Below are 10000 nucleotides of genomic sequence, written 5' to 3'. Positions count from 1 at the left end.
CCTCTAGTTTTAAGAGCATGTCTGCAAAAAAGTCTGTGTCAAAATAAATGCGCTCAATAACCATCCCTTTAAATGTGTATGTTATGAAGTCACACCACTTTGCCCCAGATATTCCCATCTGGCCTTGAACTTGCTTATAGTATTTGAGAGTTTTCTTGAGCACTGGAAAGTCATCTATCATTCCAAGATGGAACTGACTATCACCAGAGCATGCTGTTTGGGGGATAACATTTCTGTGTTTGTAGGGGCAATTGATTTCAAGTATCCCATATGGGCTGTCCTCAGTGTCATCAATCACCTTGCCATCTGGAGAGCAACCAAGGAATGGGTATGAAGGGTTTACAATGAAGCCTGAGGTGAAAGTCTTGGCAGGATGGCCATTGTGCTTCACATAATTAGTATATTGTTGCAAGGCTGCACTTTCATGTTCAATGCCATGCTTTAATGGCACTGGTAAATTATTGGTATTGTTAGGGTTGCAGTCATTCACAAGTCGTTCTAGAAAAGGCTTTGTAACTGATTTTCGAACCAAAATATTGCCAAATTGGGATGCAGTAATCTTTGGTCTCCTTTCCTTCCACCATCGATTGCTACTGCGCTGTGAGACGGTGTCCTTTTCAAGTGAGGTGGCATCATTTTCGTTAAGTTGCAATGATTCTAGAAATTGTTGATGCTCTCTTGGGCACTGAGTGATTGTGAAAAGAGGGAGAACCAAAGACAGTGGAAAATGTGGGTAAGTTGTCAATGGTTAATCATTATCACTGCGCCCTCTTGAGAAATCAACGTTACATCTGACTTAAAAGTTACCCTTAGGTGCCTGTTGATAGCTGAGGTAACCCCATAAGGGTGCAGGTCCAACTTTAGTGGGTACCATTTTCATACCCGGAGTCATGTAGAGACTAAGACCAAACTTCCCATTGATTTCTTGCAAGTTACTTTTAAAGTTTTCTATCTCTGTGCTGCTGGGGATTACCTTGAGGGCAGGGTATAATGAACAAGAAATCGACCCTTCTCCAAAATGGCGCCGACCGAGGGAGGTCTGGAAACTGAGGGTATAGAGTATTTGCAACATGTCGGAAAGCATGCAAGACGAAATGCAACAGAACGCGAGGGACAAGTACTACCTGGAAACGTACTTTGAGGACGTTAAATTGTTGTTTTCAGCTGATTGTTGCGTCGTAAAAGCAAAATGTTATCGCTCGATGAGGAAGACGGAAGCTCCTCACTCCCTAAGAATTGTATTTGATAGCGGAGAAGTTGACACACAGGCTGTCACTCAGTGTTCATGTAAAGCTGGAACAGGAAAATGTCAGCACTTAGAGGCATTATTTACCCATGTAATGGCAAAACTGCGCGATGATGACTCGCCAACTTCGCATCTACAGCAGTGGCATAGACCTCGAGGCCCTTCCCTGGAACCACAGAGATGGTTTGAATCCGAGTTGTAAAACCACGCATCGATCGCACACCTCGCGAAATGGCACCAAAGACTGTACAAGAGTATTTATATGATCCAAAACCCGTCGAGCAACGAATTATTACAGAAACAGATATTAAAAAACTTGGAGAGTATATCTCCGTTAACAACACTGCCACTTATGCTTCTTGGCTCCAATAATCGAATTCAGCAAAGTACCAGTCTCTTCCATGGGGAAATTTCTTAGAGGGAAGTCTATTAGGAAATCAGTTAAGAGATGTCTATCCCCGAAACGTAGTAGATACTATTTATAGTGAAGACCTAGAGGCAGCGTTTGACTTCCCTGTACAAATAATTAGTTTACCAGAAGATGCAAGAAAAGGTCCACCACCTTCCCTTCCAGACGAAGAGAAAGCGTTTCTAGCAAACATTATTTTTAATTATCTCCAGAAAAGGCCATTGATATCGAAAAAAACACGAGAAGTCAGTCGAGCTGCTCTTCTTGGTATCAAGAGCGGGCATTCAGAATCACTGCCTCAAGATTTGGAGATGTTGTTTCTAGAAAAGCCCCAATTAATGACAAATTCTTACATAGTCTATTTGCACTAACAAAGGTGCAGATTCAGGCCATGAAATATGGATTAGACATGGAACCAACAGTTGTAAAAGAGTTTAAGAAGTTGACAGGACCTCAAGTAGAAGTTTTCAAATGTGGCTTGCTGGTTCATCCTGATATTTACTGGATGGGATGCTCACCCGATGAAATTATTTATGATCCTAATGAAAGTCCGTCTGTTGGTATTCTGAAAATTAGGAGTTTTTTTTCATTGAGGGGAAGTCCATTGATGAATGCTTAAACCTGAGAAGAGACCTTTGTATTTGTAGAGACGAAATTGGTGCTATAAGACTCAAGCGTAACCACAAGTTTTTCTATCAACTTCAAGGCCTAATGGGGATTTCTGGGTTGTTATGGAGCAAAATCTGTATCCATTCAAAAAAGGGGTCCCAAAATCTGTTTGTAGAAAAAATTGAGTTTGATTCTCGAGTCTTTCACAACCTTGCGTCAAAAGTTCATGAACTATATTTTTCTCACTGTTTGCCTTACCTATTAAGGAAGTAAATAGACAAAGCACAGAAGCGGAAAAACACAGCAGAAAAACTTGACTTCAATGTGCATTCATGTTATTGTAAAACTGCAAGGGAAAATGAACATGTGTATCTCTTAACAATGATAATACTGGTGTTACTACACACAAAACCGTGGTATTTCAGATTTCCATTTCATAATAATAATAATAATAATAATAATAATAATAATAAACGGTTAAAATTTTACTTATTAAAAGCATGATCAATCTTCTACACTTTCTTGGTTGATAATTAGGGCCTGAAATAGCGGTAACATACCACACACTGTCCAAATCTGATTTAAAAGTCCTGAAAGGGACAAGGGCACAACGTTGGAAATGATTTTATACATCTTGATTCTACTAATGGCCCTTTCTACATGGATGCGGACACTAGCTATTGATTGTGTATTTTCAACTTCTCCTCCATCAAATTGACCTTTATCAGGAAGAAATGGAGGAATATTTAAAGTTACTCCAATTGGCTAAAATAGATCCTGGAATGTTAAATCCTTTGTCTGCCATGCACTCATCTCCTTCTTCCAGCGGCTCAAGGATACCACTTTGTTTCGTTATGTCTTTATCTGAAATGCTACCTGTGTAAAGATCAGAAATAAAGGTTGGGGCTCCTGAGGGTGCAATTCCTAGCAATCCCTTGGCAGTTGTCGTGTTTTTGTAAGAAGAAAAACACTGGCTTTGAGTCCTCAAGGATGATGGCTTGCAGATTTTGATTTATGTACAGTCAAGAATGCAGCTAGTAGCTGAGTACTTTTCTTTGAAGGCAACTGGCATAGTTTCCCAGATCAAATCCTTGCTTTGCCAGATGGGAAGAGATCCCAATTCAAAGTAAAGTAAGTTAATCCAAGAATGGAACACTCTGGAAACTGTTGACCTAGATACTTTGAAAAGATATGCTAGATGTTCCTATGGGAAGGCATGTCTCAATCTCACAAGAGTTAAAAAATACTCGTCAAGCATAGATAGGCTGCGAGGTCTTCCTTGTCGCAGCTGTTGTTGGTGATTTTCATCTACCTTGATATCCGACCTCCAGTATTTCAGATCCTTACACCTATCTTCAATGAAGTCAAACAATTGTAAAAACACATTCCAGTTAACAATACCTGTGTAAAATCGAATTAATTTGTCTTGGTTGCGAAAGTTTTCAGCAGAAAAACACACGTGTTTATCCCCCATGGAGGAACTGGCAACTTCCTGCTCTCGGTCTTGCTTCTCCTTTTCCAAATGCTCGACGTTTTCAGTAAGGTCTTTCAATTGCGCATTTTTGTTTTGAAGAGTTTCCAGTTTGTCGATGACAGCACGTTTTCTTTCGCAGCGTTGACAATTTTTTCGGCGCCGTTTCTTAAGTGGTACATCCAAAGTTCCACCTTTGCGCTTGCCTTTGCTTGCTAAAGTACTCCGAGATCGCTTTGTGGCAGTCCACTGAAACACTCACGGCACAGCACCTTTTCTCAAGACAGTGCTTTTTCCTGTCCCATCTTCGCTTGCTTATGGTGTAATCCTCCTCGCGAAAATGCCTCGAGCAGACCCGTGTATTGCTGGTAACAGTAAAATATTCTCCTTCGTCTCTGCGAATTTTGCTAATCCACAGCTCTTTTTGCTCTTTTCTTTTAGCAAAACGATGAAATCGAAGGTTTTTGTTCTTCTTCGAAGTAGTATTGCAAAAGGGGACACAACAATTATGCGGCATTTTTGGTTGTTCAAGGACTCGGCACGCACACATCAAAACAATCTATACCCCCAGTTTCCAGACCTCCCTCGGTCGGCGCCATTTTGGAGAAGGGTCTATTCCAGAAAGAAGGGAATTCGGATTTCCGGCCTGTTTATTGGCTTGGTCTAATTTTGGTTTTTTTTTTAATCATATCCATCAGTGGCTCTGAAGAAATAGTTTTCCCTCTTGGCTTGTGCCATTGTTGAGGAAGTGACGTGCTAGCCAAGTTGTCTGGGATTACTTTGATTTTGGTCATGAAAAAAAGTGAAACTAGATACATCAACCCGACAGCATGGTTGCAAAACCCGAGAGATCCAGCCACGCAGGTGCAAGACGATCCCAACACATCGAAATTAGGCTGCTTGGTAGAAATTGCTAGCCGAAGTTTATGAGGAGGTTCACTTTTTCTTAGGCTTCTGTAGCAAAGTGCTCTTAAGTAAAACGTTTGACTTTCAACATGATGATGAGCTACAACATCGTGCAAATATCCTTCTATAAAGAAATTCACACCGCTTTCAAACGGTTTCATAACCATGTAGTCCGGTGATTGTTGAATGCTTTTACCCGATGTGCGGACGTACTTTACGACTGAGTTGTATGTGAATGGGGTAAGGCCGTTTATTTCTTCATGTCTTTCTCAGAAGGACAAAACTTAAATTTTTCTTCATTTTCCCTGAGAAGTTCGACGTCACTTTTTTTCGTTGGAGCACATGCTTGCGCGTGTGCGGTATTTTTATCCACTGGGATTTCCTTTCTTTGAAGGATTTCCTTTGCTCTAGAGTAAAACAAAGAAGAAAAGCATTGTAACGCTTTTTCCAATGAGTATAAATCCATAAAGAAATAGCACAATCAAAGTAGCGAGACTTCACTGTTAAAAACTATTTTCTTACTTCGCAACGAGCTGTGCTTTCACTGTCAAACCTTTCAGGCTGGCGTTATGGTCCCGAAGATACTGCCTCAACTCGTTAACATGCATTTTCTCCACTGGACTGTCCATGACTTTCTAATTTAACGTTCTAACTTTCTGGAGAGAGCTCAGAAGACTTACAACGTACACAAGCAACTGTGGCATAAAATTCACTCGCATCAACAAAGGAAACCAGAGACGAATTGGCCCTTAGCAACGGTTACTACCGGAAAGCCTCGCTTTCGTGTATCGGCCGCCATATTTGCAATCGTTGTATTGGAAGGAAAAAGTTGGTGATCCAAAGGTAAATGAGACAGTTAGTTGTTGTTATTTCCCCGCTCAAACTTACACAAATATTTTATATATAGGGGAAAATTTACTGTGAATCGCTGATCAACTTGAGCATAGTGACGCGATCCTCACTGCAGAAAATGTGCGATTCTCCTCAGAGCTTGCCATATAAAGGTCCTTCCAATTCGACTGAATGGTGGGGTTGGTTCAATGGCCTAGCGGTAAGGTATCTGACCGGTAACCAGGAGACCCGGGTTTGATTCCCGGCTGAACACATTTTCACTCATTTCCTTTGTTGTATCGATTTCTGTTCCCATCATACACTACTAATTATATATATTTATTATATAGATATTGATGAAATACCAGGATTTCTCCTTTTACTAAAAAATCATATCTTCACCGTGCGCAGTGAACATATCATTTTTATCTTTCACGTGTGAGGATATAGGTGTTGTCATGGTAAACAACACGATTAGCCAATAAAACGCGACCTTTCTCTTCATTGTAAGATACTTTTTGTGCTTCATTATTATTCTTCTCTATTGTTTTAGATGTCACCTTTGTTGATATGAGCTTATAATAACTTTGACCTGTCAGTTGCCTGAAGATCGCCAACTGGCGTAAAACTCGGAGTAGCGACAGCTGATCTTTGCCGTATGTCTTTATTTATATGTGCAGTTATATACAACAAGGCTGGAAATCCAACGATGTAGTCACAATCTAGTAGGACCCGAAGGATACACATCGCTTTGCTACAAATGTTAAGAGATTTGAGTGTAAAAATAGCGACTGCGAACTACTAACTGATCCATCTAGAATGAAAAACATGTTATGCCGTGAGTGGGAATCGAACTCACGTCCCCCTGGTTACTAGTCGGGTGCTGGTAACAGAGCAATCAGTGAAGTTATTGGTTAACCACGGGAACAGGACGTACATCGGATATATATATATTGCAACATAATGGATGGATTCGTTCTTTGTTGCAAATCAAAATCAAAACCAAGGAAGAGCAAAATCCAGAATCAGGTCAAGAAAAATCATATGGTTTAACCCACCACACAGCCAGAATGTTCGAACCAACATCGCTAAATCATTCCTTTGCCTGATAAACAAACATTTCCCAAAGTCACACAATCTCCACAAAATATTCAATAGAAACAACCTCAAGGTCAGCTACAGCTGCACTACAAACATGGCTAACATAATCAAAAGCCACAATCAGAAGATCCTGAATGAGTGCAACGAAACCTCCAGTGAGAAGAAATGCAGTTGTAGAAACAAAAACCTTTGCCCTCTCGACGGTGCGTGCCTAACCAGCAACATTATCTACCAAGCTACTGTCACAACAACTTCCGGTAACTCAAGATCCTACATTGGCATGACGGAAAACGAATTCAAAACACGGTACAACAACCACAAGCTTTCTTTCAATGACAAAAAACACTCACACGGCACTGTACTTTCAAAGCACATCTGGGACTTAAAGGACAAAAACATCGACTACGCAATCAACTGGCGCATCATAAAAAGAGCAAAAGCATACAATTGCAACCCTTCTCGCTGCAACCTGTGTTTATCTGAAAAACTTTGCATCTTGAGCGCAAAAAACGCCTTTCTGTTGAACAAGAAATCTGAGCTGGTAACGAAATGCCGCCATGAAAACAAGTTTTTCACGACAACCAATCACCGGAAGCGTCGCTACAACCGTTCCTAAATTTGAACACTTATATATGACATCTTCTCGTAGACAACGATCAGTCTGATGATCGCCTTGAGCGTGAAACTCGAGTAACTAGTAACACTTTCCTTCTTACATTTGTATTTTGCTCTGCAAAATTCTTGCATTGAGCACTCCAAAGATAAGCGAAGCAATTTCATCTTACTCTATTCGTTTATATATCTATATATAATATATACAATATGTATACAATGTGCCCTCCCGGTTGTTACCATAATGGCTTTATGGCAACTCCTGAACTTGGGCACAGGATGTACGGTTACACATTGTTGGATTGCATTGTGGAGTCACAAGAGTGCTCAAACTGCAAGCAGTGAGCGAAGCATTATGCCAATAGTGAACACCTATTATGAGGCTCTCCACCCAATCAGTGAGCGTAATATACAATATGTATACAATGTGCCCTCCCGGTTGTTACCATAATGGCTTTATGGCAACTCCTGAACTTGGGCACAGGATGTACGGTTACACATTGTTGGATTGCATTGTGGAGTCATAAGAGTGCTCAAACTGCAAGCAGTGAGCGAAGCATTATGCCAATAGTGAACACCTATTATGAGGCTCTCCACCCAATCCAGAGAGTGCTCAAACTGTATGAACAGTGAGCGTAATATACAATATGTATACAATGTGCCCTCCCGGTTGTTACCATAATGGCTTTATGGCAACTCCTGAACTTGGGCACAGGATGTACGGTTACACATATATGTGCTCGATGGTTAAACCAGAGCTGTGAATAAAGATGAATTTCTGGAGTCGGACTAGTTCAAAAACATTTAATTGCTACTCGGAGTTTCATGCTTCTAATGAAGCAATCATCAGGCAACTGACAACAGTAACGGTTACATGTAAAGATATACAAATTTGAAAGTGGGGAACAATGCTTACTAGCATAACGTGTCAAGATGTGATTGGACGGCAAAAGCGCTAAACGATCGGGTAAGACTATTTTAGGGGAACGCGCTACTTAACAGAAATTTCTTGACATCAACCTGTAGACATTCTAAGAAATTTCTGTTAAGTAGCGCGTTCCCCTAAAATAGTCTTACCCGATCGTTTAGCGCTTTTGCCGTCCAATCACATCTTGACACGTTATGCTAGTAAGCATTGTTCCCCACTTTCAAATTTGTATATCTTTACATGTAACCGTTATTGTTGTCAGTTGCCTGATGATTGCTTCATTAGAAGCATGAAACTCCGAGTAGCAATTAAATGTTTTTGAACTAGTCCGACTCCAGAAATTCATCTTTATATATATATATATGCCTAAGTTGGTGTTTGCCTGTGAATCGTTAGTCGATCCTTAGGTTTAAGGCTATGAAGGGGTTTAGGCTTTCCCATCCCACCCGTGAAAGAATCCCGGGATACTCACGAAGGCCAATTCACTGTCTCGATAGCTGCGTTGCCAGCGTGGTTGTCCTGATGGTGTAGTGGTCATCACACCCTACCGGTGTTCAGGGGGACGTGGGTTCAAATCCCGCTCAGGGCAATTCTTCATGTTTTTCATTCACTACAATTAATCAGTTGATTAACGGGATAGGTTTCATTTCTTCATTCTACGGTATATATATATATATATATATATATATATATATATTGAAAAATACGGTGATGCCATGCCTCGTATAATATTAAATAACTTATGAAGACTTCTTAAGGCAAATTGATTATAATGGAACGTCAAACGTCTCGCCGGTTAGGGCTTCATCAGTGACTGATAAGTTATTTTACAAGACAGAATATATAACAAGTAAAGAACAATGGTCTTTTATCAGGTTCATTAAGCCTGCTAGTGTATAACAAGTAAAGAACAATGGTCTTTTATCAGGTTCATTAAGCCTGCTAGTGTATGGTTGTATTGGACGTGTCCTGACCATACACTAGCAGGCTTAATGAACCTGAAAAAAGACCATTGTTCTTTACTTGTTATATATATATATATCTGAGCGAATTTGCTAAAAGGTAGCTACTGGAGTTTTCGCTTGAGCACAGGCGCAGCCCGTGTTCAAGCCATTGTGGCCTCTCAAAATTGAGGGGGCTTGCCGTCAAGGCCTGCTTTGCCAAACAGCCCAGGGACAGTTCTAACTGTGAGTTGTGTGTCAAAAGCACAGGGCTGGGGGGGGGGGGGGGGTTGCTGCTTTGAGACTTTAACTGCAGTTAGAGTTTGTGGCCTTGTTAAGTCAGACTTTACACTGTAGCATGCCTTCATTGGCAATTTTTCCTGGACTAGTCTAGGCTTCAATGATAGTTTGCTTTTGATCACCAATTAGAGTGAACCCACACTGTGGTGTGGGTAGGTGATTGTTGGTTGTCTGACCAAAGCACAGGGGTGGGGAGGGTAGCTTTTCTTCAAGTTTGTGACGGTAGGAGAATTGGCTTGTTTTCTCAATTTCGGCAGGCACCTTTTGACAAATCCAGTTAGATATATATATATATATATATATATATATATATATATACATATCTGTGGCAGCAGAGCTAAGTATGCATAAGTTAAAGGATTAAAGAGGACGCATCGATTCTCTGTGACTCAGAGTTTCGCGCCTAAGCGCTTGTCAGGGAGGCGCGACACTCAGAGTCACGGTGAATCGATGCGTCCTCTTTAAAAGTGAAATTAGCCTGTATCCTTCGAGGATCCTTCCTTGTCATTCGCTAAGTTGACTACGGTCGTGCATCATTAACTTCATCCTTAGTTGGGTTTCAATCGGAGTTATAGGCTCCCCTACCTTGTCGCCTTGAAAGAAAATTTCCCGGGAGACCCACGCCCTGACCACGTAAATCACCTCT

At 40.9% G+C, this 10000-nt stretch overlaps 1 protein-coding gene across 1 annotated transcript in view; it reads left to right on the top strand.

Annotated features, from left to right (window-relative positions):
- Positions 1–10000, top strand: part of LOC137991812 (neurexin-4-like) — a 26300-nt gene that overhangs the window by 6885 nt on the left and 9415 nt on the right. The gene's annotated exons all lie outside the window — the stretch shown is intronic.

This window comes from Montipora foliosa, chromosome 1 (assembly GCF_036669935.1).
Source record: "Montipora foliosa isolate CH-2021 chromosome 1, ASM3666993v2, whole genome shotgun sequence".
Taxonomy (NCBI): domain Eukaryota; kingdom Metazoa; phylum Cnidaria; class Anthozoa; order Scleractinia; family Acroporidae; genus Montipora; species Montipora foliosa.
The sequence above is the reverse complement of the archived record's forward strand: the minus strand, read 5'-3'. Positions and strand labels throughout refer to the sequence as shown.